The 26,211-nt window shown below is 36.8% G+C and overlaps 1 protein-coding gene and 1 pseudogene across 5 annotated transcripts in view; one reads left to right on the top strand and one right to left on the bottom strand.

The window, feature by feature from the left end:
• Nucleotides 1-25,097, bottom strand: part of LOC138842597 (Krueppel-like factor 4 pseudogene) — a 113,030-nt pseudogene extending 87,933 nt beyond the window's left edge.
• Nucleotides 1-26,211, top strand: part of TCF12 (transcription factor 12) — a 379,393-nt gene that overhangs the window by 109,643 nt on the left and 243,539 nt on the right. The gene's annotated exons all lie outside the window — the stretch shown is intronic.

The raw sequence follows: 26,211 nt of genomic DNA, 5'->3' as shown, positions 1-26,211 counted from the left end.
GCCATCTGGCTGATGTTTGGACAAACAGGATGGGTTGGATTGACTTTTCTTAGGCAGTCTCCAAAATATAAGGACTAGATTCAGTTATTCAAACTAAACTGGGAACTCTAAGGCACACCAGCCCATTAAAAGGCCGCATTAGAGGTACTGTCAGCCTCTGCCCCTTGACTGATTTAGGTCTCTCTTGTGGACCTCCAGTAATTGTAAACAGCTCTTTCCAGGGGTACCTGATGTGCTCCCAGCATTGTACTTCTTGTAGGGAAGTCAGATGTTAACTCGCCTCCTTACCAAAAACATAGTGACTTGCACCATAAAGAGATTTGTAAGAGAACTTCAGGTATTTAATGTAACATCATATAGTTTTCGAATGATTGTAGAGTTCTCTCCAAAATTAGGCTAACCTTGATTACTTAGGGGAACTTCTTGGAGGGATGGCTGATTCATTACTTACATATACTCTGCAGGCAGTTATCCCTAGGATGGAGTTAGGGTAGGTGTTATGAAATGGGTCCCTGACTTCAGCTGAAGTGATCAGTGATACCAGCTCATCTCTAGAAGGTATTTAGTTCAGCCTCAAGTCACTGGCCAGGGTTGTTATGGATGATAGAATTGCCTTAGATTTCCTTGTGAGCCAGATGGATTACAAGGCAGAATCTGTGTAATTGCTAATATATATTCCTTTACCTGGATTGACGGTCTAAGTGGAAAGGTCATTTTAGACACATAAAAGAGAAAGTCATTTGGATTTTAAAGGTTGACCCTGACGGTTTATGGGATTTGTTCAGCTGATTTAGCCCAGGACCCTGGAGGACCTGGTGGAGGTCAGTATTGTAGGTTGGCCTCATCTTGCTGCTTGAGTCATCTCTGACTCAAGAGCCTCAGGTCTTCTGCCTTCATCCATGAAACTGTGACAGTCTACCTTGTTCGTTTACAAATAGGGCAGAATCTCAGACATACCACAATTCTTGACAAAGAGATCATGGGTGCTCTCTCTGGAGTGTCCATTTGGGAGCCCCATATCTCTATTTAAAAAAAATGATCTATTTGAGTATCAGTAAAGGTCAAAACTTGTGCTAGAAGGCAGAGTTGGGTAATTGGAACAGAAACTGTATGGCTCATGAAGTCAAAAATAATTCTGTCCCTCTAAAAAAAGTTTATGCAGCCCTGCTCTAGCACTCTAGCCCAACATTATTTCCTTTAAATATACTTGCAATGGTGTGTCAAGATAGATGTATAAAGATATTCACTGCAAGGTTGTTTATGATAATAAAAAAAAAGTGGTCAACAAAAAACTAACAACTTCAGAAATTATGAAAGGGTCTAGATTTATTGCTTGAACATTGACTTGTTTTGTAGACTTTCACAGATCATCCCTTGTACTGAACTCTCCCCAGTGAGTCTGAGACACCACATTACATATTGGAACTTCAGTATACATGAAACAGTTTTTTTCTTCAAGTAGTTTTCTTCCTCACCCAGAATAAAGGTTTGTCAGATACTGCAATCCAGGAGAGGAGGCAAGGGACACCAGATTAATTTGGCAAGCCTCTGCATATTGCAAGCTCTTGGGAGTGCAAGGATCACCCAGTAAGAGACTATGGTATTGCTGTTAAAGTTTGCATTTTAGTCTAAATATCTTTGCAAGCCATTCAGAAGGTAGTCACTGGGAAAAACAAAATAAAACAAAATGAAAACCAAACAAAACAGGTTGGAAAAACAATAGCAACAACAAAGGTATTGCTTTTGATGAGCCACAGTAAATACTGATTCTTTTCGATTGAGGGGTGGTGGTGGTGGTGGTGATGGGGAACCCTCTGTGTACTCAGGTGTGAGGACAGAAACCTTAAATGAGTGGAAGGCCTATACTGACTGAGGTTTAGGAGATAATTAAATTGACTTTTTAAATGAGCTTTACTAGGAAATCAAGACCAAACTGTTTCTGGAGCTTGGTAGCCTGTTAAGAAGGGGAGGTGTTGATAGTCTAGTAGGAACTTGAATTTTAGGAATCTATCTAAGGAGAAAGAAGGCAGAGTTCTGTATGTGGTGGCCGGCATTGGCCAAAATGTAATTTTTTAGTGATCAGTATTGAAGACGATTCAGAAGTATTTTGCTCACTGCCTCTAGAGGAGTTGTATTTTCTCATTGCCTTTCAGTTATAAACGTAGTAACCAGGTGTTTTGAACAACAAATCAGGATTATTTAATTCCTTTTCTTAGACAAAGGAATTAAAATTATTTTTATTCACTGTCTTAACAATTTAGTCAGGTTTAATTGTACATTTGACATTCTCATGGGAAAAAATGGGTATATGAGGTAGGGATTTTCCTTGAAAATCTAGGAGATGTGTGTCATATGTGTATAGCGCAGTACTAACACATTGTGGTCAGGAAATAAGCGATAAAACTGTCTATAATTGAGGTAGGAGCAGAGGCAAATATATTGAGTGCATTTTGAGGTCCTTTTGCAAAGAGTTCGGTATGTTGTAAACCTTATATTTGTATTTCTTCAAGTATGGAACTGGAGAAGTAACATCTTACATACAAAGTTTGACATATTGGTAGGGCTGTCTTTTTAAAAAGGTGCTTTTTTCTCCTTTTGAAAAAATGTAGAAGTAATGAGGGGAAGACCTGTGATTATTTAACTTGTTGCCTAATTTCCATAGATTATATTTTGCCCTGCACATTACATTTCCGAATATACAAGCAACTTAAGGTAGACAAGCAACATAGAGAACCATTATGTCTTACTCAAAGCTAATACAAACCAACTAGCTGAATAAGATCACTTGGGAAAGGTACTCAACTGAATAAATAGATTAAGTGGTTTATTTTCTATATGGGCAGTTAGGAAAGCATGTTATTTCAGGTGGCAGACATGGAAGAATTCTGGGACTATGTGTAGGTGGAACAATGCTGAGCTTTCTTCTAGTTAATCAGGGAAGACTTCATGAAGGAGGATGAGTAAGTGTGGATAAGATGCTGAGGGTGGCATGGCTATCTTTGTGAAGAGCTTCAAAATCAAGAGGAACAATCTATCATTTTTGAAATTAAGGATAACAACCTTTAATTTTTGTATTATAATGAGGTGGATGGAGGAGGTAAAACACATTAACACCTTGTATTTTTTTAGGCTTCATGTAGTGTTATACTGATTTTATGTTTACTCCTTTCCATATGTTTTCTCTAATTAGATTAAGAACATTCTGAGGGTGGGAATTATCTTTTCTGCTTATTTTTTTGCCCCACATAGAACAAAATTATGACTCATCCTCACAAAAGAATTCAATTTTTTTAAAGATAACTTAAGATTTCTAATATGGAAAGCTCAAATAGTTAGCTCTCTGGCAGAATGTGAGTAAAGAGAGGACTTGGGACCAAGAGCTGGGCAGAACCTTTAAAGTATTTTTAGCTTTGAGGGGCAAGCTGAGGTCAGAGTGTCATGCTGAAATTGGAAGACAGGGGTAAGCCTCCTGAGTGTAGCAGGTTAGACTACTGGTGGGATAGGAAACATTGGCATCAACCGTGGCTTATTATACAGGCGTGTGCCAGGATTCTCTATAGTCATCAGAAAATAATTTAGGAATGCTGTTCAGATTGAGATGCATGCCTCAGAATTCATAGTAATAGAAATGTTCATGTAGGATAGGAGTCGGGTAAAGAAGTGAGTTTGGCACTTATATGATTCTACTGCAGTGACTGAAACCTAGCAGATATGAACTCACATTTAGTATACTGCCTATAAGGGTAGGAAGTGTGATTCTGAATAGTTTTACATTTCTTTTTTTCTTTTAATAATCTTAGACCCTGGTAATCATATTTTTTGGACTGGTCCTCTCTTGTCAGGCCTTGGGATTGGAAGATGGAAATAGTAATAGCCTGATTTTAGGGGATTTCTGAACTGAAAGGAGAACAGGTTACTGTTGGTAGCTCACACAGGTGGGAGTGGAATAATCTGCACAGTGCCAGGTGGTTTTCCTTCTCTTTTAGGATATTGAGGCTTTTCCTCTCCCTATTGATACACACACACACACACACACACACACACACACACACACACACACACACACACAGTCATATTTATGCTATTAGGAAATTTTAAAAATTTGTTTTGGTTTCCATACTGAAAGGTTAGCTGGGATTATGAGAAATAATCTCCAACAGCATTCCCAGTTTTTGCCTCAAGTAGATTATTCAGATAATATTGAGTTGTGTTATAGAGATTCTGTATTGGTGTGGGGCTCGGTTCCATTCAGTGCTGGCTTAGTGTATGTATTTATTGAGTACCTAGTATGTGCCAGATACTTCTCTAGGTACTTTTTACCTGTTATATCATTTAATCATCATGGGAACCTTAAAAGAAAGATAGTGGTATCCCCGTTTTAAAGCTGAGGATATTGACGTTCTCTTTACCAACCAGATTAATGAATCCTTTTCATTCCCCCTGGAAAATATACTGACTGATGACAATGGCTCCATTAGTCCCTCATGTGTAACCAGTTATATTCTAGTATGCTTCTGTACTGCTCCAACCACATGAATTGTATCTTTACCAAGAATCAACTGTATTTGTTCTCAAACTGTTAATACTTATTTTTTTAAAATTAAACCAATGAGTTCATAAAGAAGGTTGTTTTATGAAAGCTGAGTTGAATACTTAGAATGAACAAGGAGCTATAAAGTACTTATTACTGAGTGTAAATTAGAGAAAAATTCTGAAGTTATTTCTTTGCAAATGCATTGGTTTTTGCTGTACTTCAAAGAAACAAGCTCTGAACACTGTGGAGAATGCATTAGGAGTATGACTTTATGCAAGAAGGGCAATGTGGAACTCTAATCAGAGGATCCATACTCAAAAAAAAAGTCCTGATCCTAAATTTGGAACCAAATGAAAAGTAAGACACAAGAGAGTGACATATGAAGATTAAAATGTCAGTTTTATTAATGATACCACGATTAGAGTTCACGGCTTTAAAGCTGCTGCTGCCAAATGGGCTTGCTAGCACTGCAAGAAAATACCCAGAATTTCTGCCTCATACCCTTCCAACACCTGATTGGAAGAATAGTGTCAATCAGTGGTATTAGCAGCTTTTTATAATATTAGCCCCACGTGTTCAAGAACTGTGCACACTAGTCAGGAAGCTCACTATTGGGTTATGTCTTATGATTAAAATGTATTTAAGGTAGTGTATGGCTCATTCATTATACCTTCACTTTAATCTACTTTTGAAATTACAATTGTATGTTATATAGCTAAAAAGGAACAGAGCCTAAATCAAGCCTAGTCCTCTCTGCTTGATAAGCCTTTGGTTATTTTCACTAAATCACACTTGTTGAGGTTTCTTTTGTTTTTTTTTTGGCTGTGTCGGGTCTTAGTTGTGGCATGCAGGATCTTTGTTGAGGCATGCGGGATCTTTCATTGTGGCACACGGGCTCTTCGTTGTGGTGCTCAGACTTCTCTCTAGTTGTGGTGTGTGGGTTTTCTCTTCTCTAGTTTTGGCGCACAGGCTCCAGGGTGTGTGGGCTCTGTAGTTGTGGCACACGGGTTCCAGGATGCCTGGGCTCTGTAGTTTGTGGCCCACGGGCTCTAGTTGAGGCCCACGAGCTTAGTAGTTGTGGCCCACGGGCTTAGTTTCCTGACCAGGGATCGAACCTGAGTCCCCTGCATTGCAAGGCGGATTCTTTACCACTGGACCACCAGGGAAGTCCCTTGTTGAGGTTTCTTGTGGGCACCCTCTTGCTTCCTTTTTTCTATCTCTCTTTACTGATGTACCTGTTTCCTGAATTTTCCCCCTGGGACTTTGACTACAGAGCCTATTTTGTTTCATTCAGGAGAATAATCCTCAAACTGAAAAGCTTGTATCAAATAACATAATAGAATAGAATTGTAGCATACAATAAGTGAAGAGAAAGAGAAAATAATCACTGAGGTGCTTTAAATACCTGAAATAATGTCCGGTCTCCAGCTACATACAAATTATGTTGAAAGAATTTGTGAATATATCCTCATACAGTGTTTTTGTTTACAAAAGTAATACATGCACATTAGTTTTTTTTTAAGCTATTACTGTAAAAAATGTGATGGAGCATAAAAAGAAGTAAATAAAACCTTAAACTGCATTAATATGAATGTGGTATCAGAATCATAGATGCTAATGGTTCCACTGTCATCTTCGAAGGGGTGGTGAATTCATTTTTATACTTTAAGAGTGATATTCATCAACTGTAGTGTCTAGAAGGGCGTGTTTAGGATTTGAACTACTGTGACATAGGAGTAGTAGCCAATAAATGGGGTGGGAAGACTAAGAACAAATGGGAATATTTATGCTCCAGGTTTTTGAATACTGTCATGTAAAAGAGGGCGTAGGCTTCTATGGTGTTCCTCTGGAACAGTGGTAGAAAAACTGTTTTGGTAAAGGGCCAGATAAATATTTTGGGTTTTGTGTTTGCAACCATTCAACTCTGCCATTGTAACGTGAAAGCAATCATTTGGTAAACAAATGCACATGACTATATTCCAACAAAATTTTATTTCTAAAAACAGACAGTGGGCTAGATTTCACCTGCAGGACAACTACTGCTGTAGAGGAGCACAGTTTTCATCTCAATTTAAGAGAGAATTTTCCAAGAGCTTCTGTGTTTCACCAGTGGTGAAGACTATCTCGAGAGGTCTGAGCACCCCATCTCTGATATATCATAACCATCAGCTTAGCATGCTGTTGGTAGGACTTGACACTAACTAGGAAGATAGACTAGATGACTCCTAAGGTTTCTGCCAATTTTTCCCTACCAGTTTTCCATGCTTACTTTATGTGGATGTACCACAGTTTCTTTATCCCTGTTAAAGGACATTTATGTTGTTTATGGTTTTTGGAGAATATGATTAGAATAGCTATGAACATTTTTATACCAGTTTTTCTGTGAACCAAGTTATCATTTCTGTAGAGTAAATACCCAGGAGTCTGACTTCTGAGTCATATGGTAATTACGTGCAGCTTGCTTTATTTTTTAAATTTTTTATGTTTTTGGGAGTGTTCCCGCCTCTTCAGTCTTTTTTTAAAAATATAATCTTAATTAATTAATTGGCTGTGTCGGGTCTTCGTTGCTGCACACGGGCTTTCTCTAGTAGCGGTGAGCAGGGGCTACTCTTCGTTGCAGTGTGCGGGCTTCTCATTGCGATGGCTTCTCTTGTTGCAGAGCACAGGCTCTAGGGGCATGGGCCTCAGTAGTTGTGGTGAGCGGGCTCTAGAGAACAGGCTCAGTAGTTGTGGCACATGGGCTTGCTCCACAGCATGTGGGATCTTCCCGGACCAGGGCTCGAACCCGTGTCCCCTGCATCGGCAGGCGGACTCTCAACCACTGTGCCACCAGGGAAGCCCCACAGCTTGCTTTATTTTTAATAAATGTTTATTTCTTATTTTGAAGTAATTATATTCATTAGAGGAAATTTAAAAAGTGGGGGCAGGAAGTAAAACTAGGAAAAATACTGCCTACAGTGTCTCTGCTGAAACCTAAACACAGTACAAATTTCAGTGTGTTTGTTCTTCCTCTTCCTCCTCCTCCTCCTCCTTCTTCACCTCCCCCTCCCTTCCTCTCCTGCTGTTCCCCTTCTCCTCCTCCCCTTCTCTTCCTCTTCCTCCTCCTCCTCCTTGTCCTTCTCCTCATCTTTTTTCCTTCTCCTCCTCTTCTTTCTCTTCCTCTTCTGTTTTACCTAGCAGTAATCATACTGAAAAAATAATTTAATATCCATTTTCTTTCTCTTAATTCCATTATTTATATATGACTCACTAGATGGAAATTTTCTAATTAGCATATGGCACAGTGTCTAGCATGTACATAACCATGATAACACATTTGTGTAAGTGAGTTACTATGGTGGGAGTTTAGGCAATGTGGCTGGCTACTATTAGATATTTTGGACTGAGCAGCCTTTTTTTACTCATCAAATTCTACTGTTTGGGTGACTATGGACTCCAACCAATTGCCTGATTTTGGGGATGGTGTGGTTGATGCCAGCTACTAGGCTTGCCACTCAGACTGAATAGAATGTTAAGGCAGTTACACTTGTGCCATTGTTTATTATGTGAGTGATTATTTCTGGAGTAGACTTTTCATCTAAACCTAAGTAATGTATGAAGCTAACAACATGGAAATGTTTCCATGAGGTCTTAGAAACCATTTACTGCTAGCTCCGTATTTTTCTACTTTTTACCTTTATTTTTATGTGCTGTGGGCTACTCCTGTTTTTAGAATGTTGGCTCTTGTCAGGTGATTGCTAAGGCTTTGATGTGGCCTTGTGGAACTCAGAAAAACACTGCCTTCTTTGCATTTTGCTGAAGTGCTAGTCAGTGATGTTTCTGTCACCTTTGCAGCTGAAAGTTTGGCTAAAAGGATGGTTTGGCTTGAGGTTTGGGGATTAAATCTGTCTTCTGAGTCTTTCTGACCTGGCTTCTCATCATAGTTGGGTATTAGAGAATATTGTTAAGATAACAGATTCTGTAATTCAGAATTTAGAAATCAGGAAAGGTAGGGTTCCTTTACTTACTTAAAAAGGGGGTATCCTCTGGTTCTGGATAATATGGAGTAAACATACACCACCCTTTCTTTGCAACTGAATGGAACTGTAAAACCTGGACAGAATACATGGTAAATAGCAGCACGCAGATTGGAGAAGAACATCAGTTTTTGAATACCACCAAACCTCTAGGATCCCTTGGCCTGACCTCAGTGCAGCCAGAAACCTGGAATTGAGCACTGTGGTATAGAGAGAATGAGATCTAGAAGCCTTCTAATTCTGGCGTGAGGAGTTGAAAAGCTCAGAGAGTTGGGTCATTCTCTGTTTTTTTGGGTTTTTTTTTCTTTTTCTCTATTTTCTCACAACCCAGTTTCAGGCAGTCACATGTAATGACATCAGTTTACAACAGGTGTCTGAAGGAGCCAGAACTCTGAGGGAGGGGAACCTTACTCTCTTTTTGATGCTGTGATTCAAAGTGGGCAGAGGCAAACTCCATTGTTTTTAGTCTGTCCTCCCATTGTTTGACCCCCGGCAGGCAGTGGTTACAGAAGTAGACTGTTCCTGGCTGGAGGACAGAAAAGGGTATTCTCAGGAAATTGGAAAGTGCCATGGGGAGAAGAGGAAAGATCTTGGGAAAGAGACCCGTGAAGTTGTGTACACACACTTGAGCTCACTGTGAACCTGTGCAAATGCACGGATCAGATCCTAATTAGCATTTTTAAAAATTAATTAATTTTTGGCTGCATTGGGTCTTCGTTGCTGCCTGCGGGCTTTTTCTCTAGTTTTTCTCTCATTGTGGTGGCTTCTCTTGTTGCTGTGCACAGGCTGTAGGCGCATGGGCTTCCGTAGTTGTGGCTCATGGGCTCTAGAGTGCAGGCTCAGTATTTGTGGCGCAAGGGCTTAGTTGCCCTGCGACACATGGGATCTTCCCTCTTCCCGGACCAGGGCTCGAACTAGTGTCCCTGCATTGGCAGGCAGATTCTCAACCACTGCCACCAGGGAAGCCCCCTAATTAGCATTTTAAAGACTTTGAAAACTGAGCTGGATAAAATTCCACCCAGGTTGCAGACTGACCACTGGGTGGTGTATCCATGGGAAATCTAAAAAGCATTGTAAAGGCTTTGAAAACTGAACTGACATTGAAACCACAATCTTCAGAAAGCATATTGGAACTTGCAGCTTGAACCTAACCAGGTCAACTGCCTGTGAAAACAAAAATATCAATATACTCCACAGGAATCAGGAAGATCCTGAGTTACATAATGTATTATTAAAAATGTCAAGGATATAATCCACAGTTACTCAATATGCAAAGAACCACGAATACCTCAACTCACATTGGAAAAGGCGATAATAGACCTTACTGACAAGACAATGAAGATGTTGGAATCATTAGACAAAGACTTTAACCAACCATTATAAAAATGCATGAATAAGCCATTGCAAATACCCCTTCAACAAGTGTTAAGCTAAAAGTATCAGCAAAGAAGTAAATGATACAAAGAGGAATCAAATATAATTTTCAAACTGAAAAATACAGTAATCATAATAAAAGCTCCCTGGATATATTCAGTGGCAGAAAGGAGAGGAAAGAGGAGAGAGTCACTGAACTTCATAGGGCAAGAGAAATTTTCCAATCTGAACAATAAAGAGAAAAATGATAGAAAAAAATAAGAGCTTCAGAGAACTGAAGCTGTAACATAAGGGCTAACATTTGTGTCGTTGGAGTCCCAGAAGGAGAGGAGAAATAGTGCGATGCAGAAAAACATGTTTGAAGAAATACTGGCTGAAAATTATAATTGCGTTAAAATTCATAGAACTGTACAACAAAAGGAAAATAAAGTCAATTTTATTGTGTGAGAATTTACAATAAATTTGAAAATGGGAGGTATTATGTTGCGATAACGTGGAATTTTTATTTAGCAGTGGTAATTCCTGGACTCTTTTGACCTTAGGAATTACTGGTTTCACAGTTGGTGATGGGGAAAGTTTTAGTCTTTTCTTTCCTTTTCTGCCTTATTACCTGAAGTGAATTAATAATTTGGTGTGAATAGTGGTGGCAAGATGTTTAGTTTTTTTCTTCTTTTTAGAGCAACTCTTAGAATATGTGATACTTTGGCTTCTTATATCTTTTTTTTCTAAACTATAGAAATTTCCTACTTATAAGGACTTGGAAGGATGTGAACAGCCCTGAGAAAATAGATTCCTATTTTTCTACTTACAGAATTTTGTGGAATGTTAGTAAAAATTGGCAGCTTTGCTTATTTAATGCTAAAAATGTGCCATTAACTAAATACCTCTAATTTCACAGCTCTGTAGTCATTTGACAGGGATTGTACAGGTTCAAAAGGAAAGTAAACACCAGATTATCTATTAGAAGGGGAAAAAAATGGAAATGGTTCAAAATTGGATGCCATGAATTAACACATAATCATCTGTATAAATTCTCTTTGCCCTCTAAAAGAATGCTTAACTGCAGAGTTAAGCATTCTGCAGAGTTTTTTAGTGATATGGTAGTGATGAAATTGAGGTATAAATAATGTATATTTCAGATGAAGAAACAGAGTCTTTGATAACTGCTTGATTTGTACAAGGTTATATACACACAATGATGAATTAGGGATTTGACTTGTTAAAATGATAGTTTCCTGGAGGAATTATTTTATCCAAATAATAGCGTGAAAAGTGTTTGCAGTCATGTCATTAGAGTTGCTTTTGATGGACTCTGAGGTGTGTCTTAGATGGGTTAAATTTTTCTTAATTTTATTTTTTGTTTATATTTGTTTTTTTTAAAAAAAAAGACACTGAAGATCTTGGCCTGACAGGATTAGAAGACTTCCTTAGTGGAGCCTCATGGAATATTATTAGAAATGTGGATCAGGATGAGATTGTGAGAAGCCTTGATTGACAAATTCAGTAGTTTGGGGCTTTGAGGGACCGTTGAAAGATTTTTGAAGCAGTATTTGGGGAAGTTTTTACTAAGTGTAGTGTGGACTGGATTGATTAGGATACCAGTGATGGAGGGTAATGAGGGCATCTTGTTGTAGATAAAGGTCTGGATTAGGAAAATAATTGTAATGGAGTAAAATAGCTGGAGAGGATCTATTTTAAAGTGCAGCTAGGCTGTATTTTGTAATTTGACATTTAGCTCGTCCTGGTATATACCTGGTAGTGGAATTGCTGGGTCATATGGTATAATTCCATCTTTAATATTTTGAGGACCTGACACACTGCTTTCCAAAATGGCTGCACCATTTTACATTCTCACCAGCAGTGTATGAGGGTTCCAGTTTCTCCAAATCCTGGCCAACAACTGGGATTATCTGTGTTTCTGATTATAGCCATCCTGGTAGAACATCTTTTCAGGTACTTATTGGCTCTTTGTGTATCTTCTTTGGAGAACTGTTCAGATTGTTTGCCATTTTCAGTGACTGCGTTGTCATAGTTCTTTATATATTCTAGATACAAGTCCTTTATCAGACCTATGATTCTGTTGTCTTTTCAATTTCTTTCAATTTTCATGATATCCAATTTACCTACTTTTTCTTTTATTGCTTGTATTCTTGGTGTCATATGTGAGAGACTTCTAAATGGAGCAGAGTAAAGAAAGAAGCAAGCCCTATATCATTGTCCCCTCTGTAGAGGGATTTTTTTGATGCTTATAGTGTCATAGGATTTGGGCAGCTGCAAGTAACTAGCATGTTGGGATGATGTGCTTATTCAGTTAAGGTGGGGGAGGTCAGTTAATCAAAAGGAGAAGTCAGTTATTTTTCCCTGGACTAAGAAATTAAAATTTTAAAAGGGGTAATTTCCTTTAATTGATGGTTGTGAAGTGATAAAATATAAAGTAATAAAACCAGTATAGTTTGGAAAATTACTTCCTCTGCAGATTTTAAAGAATAGTACAAGCTACCTAACTGTAAGGTGAGGTGGGTGGTCAGTAGAAGGGTCAAGGGATCCAGTGTAGATATAGAGTAGATGAGAGAGAGAAAGAAACATTCCTGGCTGTCATTTTCTTATGATCATGACTGTTGGTAGCGATTTTGGCTACCTTGGAAAATTGTTCAGTTTCTTAGGTGTATGTGTTTCATTTCTTTGATTCTCTAATGTTATAAGAAGTATCCTTGCTTTTAATGGGCAAATTAACTGAAAGGTAGAATCCATTTTAGTACTGATTTCCACCCCCACTCCATTTTTATGAATATGTAGTTTATCGTACACACACACACTTTAATTAGACATGGCAGAAAATCATTATTTCTTGTTCAGGAAGGACTCTCTCTCTAGTGTTAATAAACGTGTGTATTATTGACCGAAATTAAATGGTATATCACAGTCAACACTAATATGATATAAGCCATGTTTAAAACAGCCTGATGGATTTCTAGAGGAAAGGAATTTTAAATACAAAATGAAATAGTCTTTAAAATAAACTAATATTTCTTATGTATTTGAGCAAAAACAAAATTAAGTGAAAAATTTCTATTTCAGTTGGAAAGAGGTTAAAATAGCTATTAACTTATAATGTCTGTCTAGGACTGGGTTAGGGAAAGTTGTCAATAATAGAAAAGTGTCTGGCACTGTTTCGTACTACTCACAGGTTGAGTTTTTGAGATCTATGGTTTCAGATTTCTAGAAGTGTATCACTTGCATGAAAATCTACTGTTATGTCTGCGTTCTTGCCGAAGCATGTTTTTCCTATAATCAGGAAAGGACAATTAAAATATAATCAAAGAAGCCATGGAGTTTATCTAAACTATTTTTATTCATTTAAAGAAGTATTTTTGTTATCTTTAACAGGAAGCTGCTGCTTTAGGAACAGGGGAAGGGAAGATTAGGAATATCTGTATTTTTCTTTAGTCCTTGTTCAAGTATATTGAAGACATAAAAGTAAAACTTGGAATTATATTAAAGTACAGTGATTCCCTGGGCACATGCAAGGGTGTGCATGTCCTGTGTACTGTAACTGGTTGAGAGTTGGGAAATTAGATAGGTGATTTAGCTTTTCTGGCATGTTTTTTTCACGTGTGAATGAGGGAAGGGGAAAAGGTACTCCAAGTTGTGATTTCTATGGTGGAGTTTCTTGCCTAGTTCTTACTTGCCAAGTGATTCCGTCCCCTAAACCTCCTGTGCTCCTGACACATATAACTAACTTAAGTATTTGGACCAGATGGCTTTGGCATGCTCTTATGCATTCTGGATCTTTCATTCACAAAAATTTATCTAAAGTCTTCTAGTACTTTTTAATTTTAATTAATATTTCTCACAGTACATTGTAGACTGTCTTCTAATATCTTAGGGTTGAGTGAGGATCCATTAATTTTCACTTCTCTGGGTAACTGATGATTTAATTGAGAGTTCACTAATGACTAATACTATGTAAACAGAGCTTGGGTTGTTTTTTCTTACATATTTGCCCATATTGAAACTCGTCTGCTACTTTACCTCATTTATGAGTCCCTATGAAATATTCCAATAGCAATCTTAGCATTTTGTTAGTCTGAGTTACTTTATTGTCATTTGTACACCCAGCCATTTAACTTGGATTCCCCGTCCAGGTTATTTATCTTTTCTGATCACTTGTGGAATGCATTTGTACTTCTCCTGTGTCAGTAAATGTTTTCCCTGTCCTTGGTTTTGTTTTTCTGTCAAACCTTTAAGGAGGACAGAAAGATATCCTTTATTTCATCTAACTTAGGGTTTTGTTTTTGCTGTTGGTTTAATAGTCCATATTACATATTTTTAGTCTTTATACTTCCACATTCTCTCAGGATGAAATCTAAGAGAGATTAGTTTTGTGTCACTCTCTATCCCCTCCTATCCTTTCACATCCCGACCTCAGTAAGCTTTGTTCCTGAGCTCTCTGTGGGACTGAGTCAGTGGACCTTCTCCTTGTTTCAGACTAGCTTTTTGAGAGTCATGAGACCAAATTATCTGTACAGTTTAGGCTTTCTTCTGGACCTCCCTAAGAACAAGTAGAGTTATTAATCTGCATGCCCTCTGACACAGTAGCTCTAATCACTTAGCAGTCCCATTTCTCTGAGACTGTCAAAAGTCATGGTTGGTTGTCATCAAAACCTAGAATTTCTTTGTATCAGTTATCTTTTACTCTTTGATCTTATATTTGTGACTTCTTCAGAAATTACTTACATCTTTCTTGATCAGCTTCTCCAATAAATACTGAAGCATGGAATTTGAATATTTATTTTCACTTTATTCCCTAAATAAGAGCTTTTATTACTAAAATACTTTTTAAGTTACTTGCAAAATGATTCCCGAACTCCTTTCTAGTGGTATGATTTTCTTTTAAGAAGCTTTCTTCTCTTCTTGAAAACATGATTGTATTCGTTCTTTTTTTTTTTTTTTTTTTTTTTTTGCTGTATTGGGTCTTCATTGCGGCGAGCGGGGATATTCTTTATTGCGGTGCGCAGGCTTTTCATTTTGATGGCTTCTCTTGTTGTGGAGCATGGGCTCTAGGCACGCGTGCTTCAGTAGTTGTGGCACGCAGGCTCGGTAGTTGTGGCTCGCGGGCTCTAGAGCACAGGCTCAATAATTGTGGGGCATGGGCTTAGTTGCTCCGTGGTGTGGGATCGTCCCGGGCCAGGACTCGAACCTGTGTCCCCTGCATTGGCAGGTGGATTCTTAACCACTGTGCTACCAGGGAAGTCCTGTATTGGCTCTTATTGGCGCTCTCTCATAGAATAAAACTTTAATGCAACCACGTAGCAAAAATATTCTGAGTCATTAACTTCTTGTTCAGTCTACATTCCTGATATTGTTTATAAAATGGACTGTATGTTTGTAGACTTATCTTGACATAACACTTGATGGCTGTTCATATTTTAAATTAGTGATACTTAGTAACAAGTAAATTGATTCTTTCCCCATTTGTCTTCACCAGTGTATTCAGTATCCAAAGAAAGTTCTTTGGCAAGTGCATAACCTGACTGAAATGTCAGGGAACAGATGGAAAGGAGTTCCACAAGAATTGGCTGAATAGTAGGAGTTTGACTTTCTGAAAAATAGCTTTACTGACTTTCCTTTCCTCCAAAAGTAATATGAAGAAGAGCTCAACCTTCAAACGAAGGAACAGCTGTTTTTAAGCTGGTATTTAGTAGAAAGAGATAGAAGCCTTTTCAAATAAAGTCTTAACCCTATGATTTATTTTTGAAAGGCTGTGAGTTCTCAGGACATTGAGGATGTCTCATGATCAGATGTAAATACAAGAAAACACAATTCAGAGCCAGTAAAATTCTTCTGAATTTTTCTAATAATATTGCTGCCTCAATTAGGGTGAAAAATTGCATGTAGTGTGATTGGCTTACTCATAATATGAATATGAAGGGAACTGAGTTTATTCATGATTATATAAATGGGAATTGTGGAAGTTATTACAGTCACATTCTGTGCTTTACGTGCATTTAGCATATCCACGCACATTTTTAAGTTTTACCATAGAATGCTGAAGATCAAACTCATAATACTATATAAATTCCTTTAAAATTATTGATCCATTGCATGATCGCCTCATGTGAGTCTATAAAGAGGCTCTCAGGTATTAAGTTTAACGAATTAAGCTGTCATTTTCACAATTACATGAAGAATTTGAGGCAGGAGACTCTACCTGACGTCAAATATTAGACAAAACTAAAAATGCATTGGAAGGGCATAGAGTTGAAGAGAAAGATGAGAATTTTGTCAGCCTAACAAATTTATCTGTGACTGCTGGGGTGATCTCTGATTACTCAGCTCTTAATACATTAAAATTGGATACGATCGGGCTTCCCTGGTGGCGCAGTGGTTGAGAGTCCACCTGCCGATGCAGGGGACACGGGTTCGTGCCCCGATCTGGGAGGATCCCACATGCCGTGAAGCGGCTGGGCCTGTGAGCCATGGCCGCTGGGCCTGCGCGTCTGGAGCCTGTGCTCTGCGACGGGAGAGGCCACAGCAGTGAGAGGCCCGCGTACCGCAAAAAAAAAAAAAAAAGGATACGATCTTCATGATAAATCATTTGTGCATACTATTGAACCAAATAATTCTCTTATTGCTTTTTAAATCATCAGATGGAGAAATTAGTGCTGTGTTCTCTATGTTTTTTTCTTTTGGGTCCACATAAACATACTTTGCAAGCCTTTGCCATGGTGGGAATTAATTGTGGCGATGGAAGCTAAAATGTTTCATGCTGATTTTACAGTGTGTATATACTGCAGAAGTTAGACAAGGGAACTAAGTTAAACAAAGATCTAGAGCTACTGCCAAGCCTGAAAACAACAATGGTGCAAAGAAGAGAACAGAATGCTTGGTCCAAAGCCAACAAAATCCAAATGTAAATTTGCTAGTTGAGAGGCATCACGTGTAAATGGGCTTATTTTGGCAACTGCTGGAGTTAAAATACAAAAGACATCACTTATGCAAAAGCAAAAGTAATTGAGGTTTGGGGTTGTTTTGTTTGTTTTTTTATAAGAAAATGGTCTTTCCGAATTTATAGTAGCCATTTAGTTTGTATGAAGAACGCTGCCTTTCACTTTTGTTAAAATCCATTTATTGTTTACCTAATCCCATTACTAGTGAGCTGTCTTTCTTCATATTCATGAAAGTTATTTTGGGTGACATAAGAAGAAGACATGACCATTATATCAAAAGTTTACTGAGCACATTTTTGAAAAAAGTCTTGGATTGGGGCCCATAATTAGAATCCTTTCTTGGTATGTTTGCAGCATATTTTATATTGTGAATATAATTGCCATTTTCTAGCCCTTGCCTGTATGCCATTTACTGGATGTAATTACAAAAATGCCTTTTACCTTATTTTACGGCAGGGAATAAAGTAAAATGAATGCCTAGCTAGTTGTGGGTCTGACTCAGTTGTGGCTCATCAGATGGCCTTGGGTGAAAGGAAACAAAAGTAGGAAGGGTTTCTTTGAGGATAAAGTTAAGGAATGAAAACAGATCATTCTTACAGAGATAAGATATAAGAAATGGACATCATTTTTCTATGTTTAAAAAACAGTGGTTTCCCCTCCTTCATTGGATGATATTATTTACATATAAATTTTCTTATGAAGTATTAGGTGTTCTCTTTTCTTTTAAATATAAAAACACATAAACGTGAGATATGCCCTTTTAAAATTTTAAGTGTGAGGTACAGTATTGTTAACTGTATGCACATTGTTGCACACAAAATCTCTAGAACATTTTCATCTTGCATGACTGAAACTCTGTTTCCATTGAACAGTACCTCATTTATCCCTTCCCTTAGCCACTGGCAACCATCATTCTACCTTCCTGTTCTGTGAATTTGACTCCTTTAGATACCTCATCTAAGTGGAATCGTGCAGTATTTGTCCTTCTGTGACTAGCTTATTTTACATAACAGAGTGTTCTCTATGTTGTAGTATATGACAGGATTTCCCTTTTTCAAGGCTGAATAGTATTCTGTTGTATGAATGTACTGTGTTTTCTTTATCCATTCATTTATGGGTGGATATTCATGTTGTTTACACCTCTTGGCTATTGTGAATAATGCTGCAGTGAACTTGAGAGTGCAGGTATTTCTTTGAGGTTCTGTCTTTGGTTCTTTTGTATAAATACCCAGAAAAAACAGGATTGCTGGATAATATGGTAGTTCTATTTTACATTTTTTGACAAACCTCTGTACTGTTTTCCTCCATATTGTTACAGTCCCACCAACAGTATATACAGGGTTCCAATTTCTCCACATCCTTGCTGATACATATTTTCTGTTTTTTTGTTTTGTTTTGTTTTGTTCTGTTTTCTATAAGGGCTCTCCTAACAGGTGCAAAGTAATATCTAATTGTGGTTTTGATTTGCATTTCCTTGATGATTAATGATCTTGAGAATCTTTTCATACACTTGTTGGCCATTTGTATGTGTTCTTTGGAGAAACTAAGTGTTCTTAATTCACTTAAAGCAGTATTTAAGTTGATGAAATTTCTGTGAAGTAAAAGATACTTAATTTCTTGATGTGTTTGTGATTGCATTTGAATTGTGCATAATTAAGAGAAAATATTTAAATATATACATGTTTAAATGATAATGTATGTTAGACTGGAAAGAGGTCTGTATTTGCCCAGTGATTGCTTTTGGTTTAACTTAAGATTTAAAAAAAAACCACGTTATTTTTTATTTTTTTAATTTATTTTATTGAAGTATAGTTGTTTTACAGTGTTGTGTTAGTTTCAGGTGTACAGCAAAGTGATTCAGTTATACGTACATATGTATATATATTCTTCTTCATATTCTTTTCCATTATGGTTTATTACAGGATATTGAATACAGTTCCCTGTGTAAAAGCCATTCTTTTTGAAAAAAATTTATTGAAGTATAGTTTGTTTACAGTGTTGTGTTAGTTTCAGTTGTACAGCAAAGTGATTCAGTTATACATACATGTAAATATACATATTCTTTTTTTACATTCTCTTCCATTATAGGTTATTACAAGACATTGAGTGTAGTTCCCTGTGCTATACAGAAGGTCCTTGTTGGTTATCTGTTTTATATATAGTAATATATATAATTTAATCCCAAATTCCTAAATTATCCTTCCTCCCCCTTCCCCTTTGGTAACCATACGTTTGTTTTCTGTGTCTGTGAGTCTGTTTCTGTCTTGTAAATTTGAGAAAAGCTTATTTTTAAATTATATAAACTCATTAAAAATTTTTCAAATGATGGAACCTTATTTCAGGAAAAATTGAAAACAGAAAAAAGGAAGCAAATAACAATCCAACTTTTTAAATGAACCTATTAGTACTTTTTGTATTTCCCTCAGTTTTTTTCCCCTTAGGCATTGTTTTTAAGTAGTTATCATAGTAAACATGCAATTTGTATCTTGCTTTTTTACTTAAAACTGTGATGGAAAGAAACTTTTATTAAAAGAAGCTTAATAGATAAAAGAGAAAAATAAGGTAGAATGGTTTTGTACATTCAGATTGGACAGTTCCAAATTGGAAACAGTAAAAAAAAAAAAACCTTTTAAACTAAATGGGAAAAGTGAAAAAAGCAGAGATGCTAGGAGGAAAAAATGGGATATAACAATTGCATTATTGCATTTATGAGAACGTAGACATGAGTAAGAGCACATTATATTAAATCTGCAATAATGAGCCACATGACTCTACTGGGCTTTAAATTTTTTATTATTTAAGAATTTATCTGTGGATTTTAAAAATATAGTTTAACACTTCTTACACCATTGATTAATTATTTTCATTTTAATGAACTTTTTGTTCATTAGAGAAGCTCTTCCAGGGCATACATTCTACTTGTTGAATGAATCATCATGCTCAGAGAGCGTTCCAGATCTGTGATTGATTCACTTTACTGATTTTTCTTCTTTTCTAAAGCTATTCTAAATTTTTAAAATCAGTCTTGCTTTTACACATTTTTGTGGCCAAAATTAAAGCATCCTTTACTTTGTTAGAGTTAAAGCTTTTCATTCTGACTCTCAGTCACATGGGATTTTCAGGTTAATTTCTTCTAGCACCATTTTTGGGGCAACATCTTATGCTTGAAAAGAATTCAGTATTTTCCAGGGTTCATAGATTTGTTATGATTTCCACATACATATATGTCTTTAAGTCAGTGGATATAAAATGTAAAGGCATTTATGGAGGGGGGAGCACTTCATCTGCTTTATTGACTTTAACTTGCTTCATAATTTGTGGGGCTGATGGCCTACCACAGGGAAGATGTAAAAAGCAAATAAGAGACACTTGTTGGTGGGGGAGTGAATGACAAAGTATGGTTCCTAACTCACAGTAGACCTTCAGTAAATGCTTATTGAATAGAAATTGTTAAATTGTGGAAAGAGTCATGATTAGGTAATTGTACAAAACAGTGAGTGACTTAATGATAGTATTTTCTGTCTTGTGTTACCTTAATCTTTTAAAATAACACACTAAAACACTGTAGGGGAACGGTTTTGTGAGGATAGGTCATTGTAAACACTAAGAAACTACTACATGCAAGGTGCTTTCCAAGCATTTTACATGCTGTCTCATTTAAGTAGGCAGAGCCATTGTTATCTGATTTTCACAAATGAGGAAACTGAGGCAAAGAAAAAGATGTGACATTTAAGTCCTACAATTTGAACTGTTTGGCCTACTACCTTGACTCCTTCGCCCACTCCTCCAGTGTATGAAGATACCGTCATTCTTCGGTATCTCCAGGGGATTGATTCCAGGACTGTGCTGGAATGCCGTAATCCATGGATACCCAAGTCCCTTGTGTAAAATGGCATAGTATTTGTGTATAACCTATGCACATCTGCCATATACTTTCAGTCATCTCTAGATTACTTATAATACCTAATACAATGTAAATGCTATCTAAATAGTTGTAAATATAATGTAAATGCTATATAAATAGTTGCCAGTGTACATCAAATGGAAGTTTTGCTTTTTGGAACTTTCGGGGATTTTTTCCTCAACTATTTTCCATCCATGGTTGGTTGAATTTGCAGATGATAAGCCTGCAGATACAGAGAGCCGACTGTACTACTTCTTTTTTATTTTCTAGGGTTTTGTCTCATAAAAGCAGGGAAAAAATGAAGTTGATTTGGCATAAACTTGAATGTCTTTGCAGCCTGAGTACCTTCACAGTGGGCTTCACCTTGTGTCAGTGTTCTACTCTGTGGTTAGACTTTGAGAGATGACGTCATTTACTATGAATAATCAATCATTCATGTTGAGGAAGATTATTACCCCAGCAGGCTATCATTATTCCGGTCAGAGAGGAACTGATACTGGAAAAGGTAATACCACAAATGGGAAATACAACCTAGATCCAGTCAGTTCGTTAAACAACAGATACCGACCTTCCACAATTTTTCTCATGTGGCAAGACTGCCAAATGAGTTTTCTAACAATGAGAATTAAAAGGCCATCTCTGCAGTTTCAGACAGCTTATATTATTGAGCATTTACTGTGTGACAGACACTATACTGAGTATCTAATAAGTATCATCTTATTTAATTCTCATCCTCAGTCTGTGAGTTATATACTATTATTAAACCCCATTTTATAGAAGAAGAGACAGAGTCATCACATACCTAGTAAATGGAAAAGCCTCGGATTGTGCTTGGGTCCATCTGACTGAGCATTATTTTCTGGATATGGCTTTGGTAGTTTCCTGATATGCTTTGTTGAGCTGAAAGGACAGAGTTAGAGACTAAGTAGTGAAATTGGGTATAGAAGGAAATCAACTAGATCCATTTTTTCAGGCACTCTTAAAACTTCTGGAATAAATATATTAAATGTTTAGAATGTGTTAAGTTTTCTTCACTCTATGAATAAATAACTTACTCTAAGTGAAGGCACACCAAGGGAGAAATTGAGTGGTTTTCCTGGGATAGTAGGAGCTTTGAAAGCTAACGTGATCAAAGATAGGAATGCTGGTTTGAAGGTCTGGAGGAAAAACTAGACCAGAGATTCAGATGTTGAGAAGAGGTGAGAAGAATACCAGATAATTAAGATATTTGGTATTGTATGCAGATACAGAATTGAGTAAATCAAATCAGTGCAATTCAAGCCTTTTCACTTTGAGACTAACAAGGGGATACACAAAACAAGGCGATATATTACTTAGAATTGAGTGTGTGCTTATTTGCTGAATTGGTGGAAGACAGATCTGTTTTTGATCGCTATGAAATCTAAGTATAGTTATTTTCTCTTCCTCTTCTCTATCAAAGCAGCTCTGAACAATTTATAAACTCCTCATATTTTACCCATCCTTTCCTCTATCTTGTTAATGACATAATTGAGGAGCTCACAAAGCTAAGTCTAGTTCCTTGCTCATAGGGAGAAATCCATTTAAACTATGCATTTTATCTTTACAACTTCTTTGGGTTTAGGGTTTTAAGGGGCGAATAATGGCTAACTCAGCCAAATGCCACAAAGTTCGAATGAATAGGTGCCGACTTAAGGAAATATTGTCAACTAAAAGTATTTTGCCAGCATTTTACCATTGACATCACTTTTTCCGTAGGGTTTTAAATACCTGAAAGGCCTTCTGAATGATACTTGGGAAACGTTTTAAATTATTCTCAGAGGTACAGATAGGTTATTTTATCATAGATGTTTATAGAGCAAAATTGTGAGATTTTAACCTCTTAACCTGTATTTGCTAACTCTGGGTCTCTAAACCATTCTGTTAGATTAGGCTGTCTTCTATTTGTGTATCAGTTACAATCTTATTTTCAGAAATACTGAACAGGATAACGATTTCATACACTTAAAACTATTCAAAAATAATAATTTTAGGGCTTCCCTGGTGGCGCAGTGGTTGAGAATCTGCCTGCCAATGCAGGGGACACGGGTTCAAGCCCTGGTCTGGGAAAATCCCACATGCTGCAGAGCAGCTAAGCCCGTGCACCACAGCTACTGAGCCTGCGCGTCTGGAGCCTGTGCTCCGCAACAAGAGAAGGCTGCGACAGTGAGAGGCCCGCGCACCGCGATGAAGAGTGGCCCCCGCTCACCGCAACTAGAGAAAGAACTCGCACAGAAACGAAGACCCAACACAGCCAAAAATAAATAAATAAATCCATTTAAAAAATAATAATAATTTTAGTAGTTTAGTAGAGATGCTTAATATAAGAAATTGTAATGGTGCTGAATGACCACAGATTGATTGGATTATGGAGATCTTCACCTTGAGCAGAAACTGAAGATCAGCTTTTAAGTGTTAGACGGTAGTATCTTACTGCAATAGCACAGAGGTATTAAAAAATTATTCTTGACTTTCCCCTCTTCTGCTTTATTTGGATTGTGAGGGAAAACAAATATTTCTGAAAATTTTGTAGACAAAATTTACCCTCAGCTGAATAAACCTTTCCTTTAAACACTGGATATAAATCATATTTTAACAACATAAAATTTTCTACCTTTTACTTGCATTAAATTTTCAAAAATAACATTGCATTTACCTTCTCACCCTTTAGATTTAGTTTTATCTCCTGGGTGTAATTGGAAGAATTTACCAACCTTGAGCCACCACTCACATTGTTCCACTGAAGTTAAACCATGGTGAAAGACCGAGATCCCTTTCCTGTTTTACAAAAAGCATGCACTCTCTATCATTTGGATAGTTTTTTTTATTATATCATTTTGGTTTGTACCAACCTAACATTGTTATGCTGCTGTTTATTTGACTTATGTATGTACCCATTCTTCTCTAGGAACCCACAAATTTACAGTTTTATGTACATAAGACCAAATATGCTCATAATATGATAAAATTCACTTTTAATTTTATATTAATTTAAAATAGTATTTCACTTTTACGGTGAAGTTTTTATGCATTAATTTCTCAGGAACCTCTGAAAGAATTAATCATATGAACAGTCTTTCTTTAAGTTCTTTGTACAGTTTTTCAAAGCATTATTATTTTAAATATATGATAGCATTGTGATGTTTGCATTAGTAATAATCATTCATTTTATTCCATATTGCCAGTCCCAAAATTGGAAAAAGAGAGATATTGATTGTAGGAATAGATAATGTTTGAAAGGTAATGGAAAGGTAAGGCTTGGATTTTACACATTTTAAAAAAATGTTTTATTTATTTTATCTTATTTATTTTTGGCTGCATTGGGTCTTCGTTGCTGTGCGTGGGCTTTCTTCTAGTTGTGGCGAGCGGGGGCTGCTCTTCATTTTGGTACGCGTGCTTCTCATTGTAGTGGCTTCTCTTGTTGCGGAGCACGGGCTCTAGGCATGCGGGCTTCAGTAGTTGTGGCACACGGGCTCAGTAGTTGTGGCTCACGGGCTCTAGAGTGCAAACTCAGTAGTTGTGGTGCATGGGCTTAGTTGCTCCGCGGCATGTGGGATCTTCCCGGACCAGGGTTCAAACCCGTGTCCCCTGCATTGGCAGACAGATTCTTAAACACTGCATCACAAGGGAAGCCCCTAAAGGAAAAAACTTATAGATGTTTGCTTTCTATTGCTTCAGCAAAGACCAGGCTAGTGCTTTTATATCAAATCACCATGTCATCCTTGCCACACATGTGTAGACTTCTATTTGAACTTCAAAGAATACCTTAGAAGTCAGTGTCTCTTTCTCTTATGGTATCTAATATTGGGGATCATTTGCTTTTGGTACCCACTACTGTTTCTAAAGCTATCACTTGACTATGGTACTAGTATGTTTCTTGTTTTAAAATTTTAAACTCTTCATTCCAAGTTGTGCTTTGTTAGTATTTAAATTTCTCCTGCTTAGAATTGCTGAGCTCATTAGATTTGCATACAAGTTGATGTTTTTCACTGATATGGGAAACTTTTTGCCAAATTTTACTCCAGATATATAATCTGCCTCATTTTTTCTCTCATCTCCTTCTGATACTCAGATTACATGTATTTTAGACCATTTAGTATGGTCTAACAGGTAGCTAAAGCTCTACTCTTTTTTCCCCAATATTTTTTATGTTCAATGTCACTTACCATTTCTTCTTCTGGTTCCAATTCATTGTTAAGCTTATTCAGCAAATTTTTTATTTCAGTTATTGTAATTTTAAATTCTGCAATTCCTATTTTCAAAAGCTTTTCTTTATTGAGAGTCTCCATCTGTTCCTTCATTTTGACCATCTTTTTCTTAAAGTCTTTCAATACTTATAATAGCTGTTTTAAAATCATTTTCTGCTTATTCCAACATCTGTCATCTTGAGATGTGGCTGTATGGAATGTGTTTCCTAGACTATAGGTCACATTTTAATTTCTCCACACATCTATTAATTTTTTATTTCATATTTTTCAATGTAGAAGATGTGTTATAGAGGTTTTAGTTTCTCTTCATCTGCAGAGTTTTGTTTTTGCTCTATAAAACAAATAAGAATTTACATTATTTGTAAGTAGTTAAACATTTTTGGTCAGTTATCTTGAGGCTTGATTTTATGCTTTGTTAAGGCAGGCCTGTGGAAAGCTCAAATTATTTATCAAGCCCCCTCTAATTACTTTCCTCCCTGGTACCCAGCAGTTGAAACCCAACTGTGGCTTTCTCCTTTCTTTGTTTCCCTCCTTAATTTCCAGCCACACTGGCATTCCCAAATTCTATGTTTTGGCTCCTTCCTTAAGCAAAGAAAATAGTGGCTTTCTGCTTATCTAGCCACCACATGCCACGCTGCCTGGGAAATGCCCTCATCAGACAAATCATAAAGATTTGGATCTTACCTAGTGACTCTGGTTATATTTTTTCACTGATCAGATCCTTTTCAGTTTTTGCCTCCTTTTGTTCATTCTTCCTTGTCTTTAAACAGTTGTTTTTAAAAGTTTGGTCCACAGTTTATAATTGTTATTTTCAGTTGAATAAACTTAGGAACATTTTGTTGTTTTATAAAACATTTTCCTCACCCCATTTATATCCCTTTTACTCCTTCCTTGTCAACTCTCTACCTGAGAAGCATCCACAATCTTTATTTTTATGACTATGATTTTGTTTTTTCTGTTGTAGGTCAACATATAAATGAAATCAATCTTTGGTATCTGGTATCTTTTATTAAGCATAATGTTTTCAAAATTTATGCATGTCGTTGCATGCACCACTAGTCTGGTTTTTTTTGTATTGTTGAGCAGTATTACATTGAATGAATAAACCACAGTTCCTTTATTCATCTTTTTTATTGATGGGTACCTGGATTATTTCCAGTTTTAGCTCTTATGAATACTATCCTTAATATTCATGTAAAAGACTCCT

Source organism: Globicephala melas, chromosome 2 (assembly GCF_963455315.2).
Source record: "Globicephala melas chromosome 2, mGloMel1.2, whole genome shotgun sequence".
Taxonomy (NCBI): domain Eukaryota; kingdom Metazoa; phylum Chordata; class Mammalia; order Artiodactyla; family Delphinidae; genus Globicephala; species Globicephala melas.
Note: the sequence above shows the minus strand (reverse complement) of the source record. Positions and strands in the feature narration are given on the sequence as shown.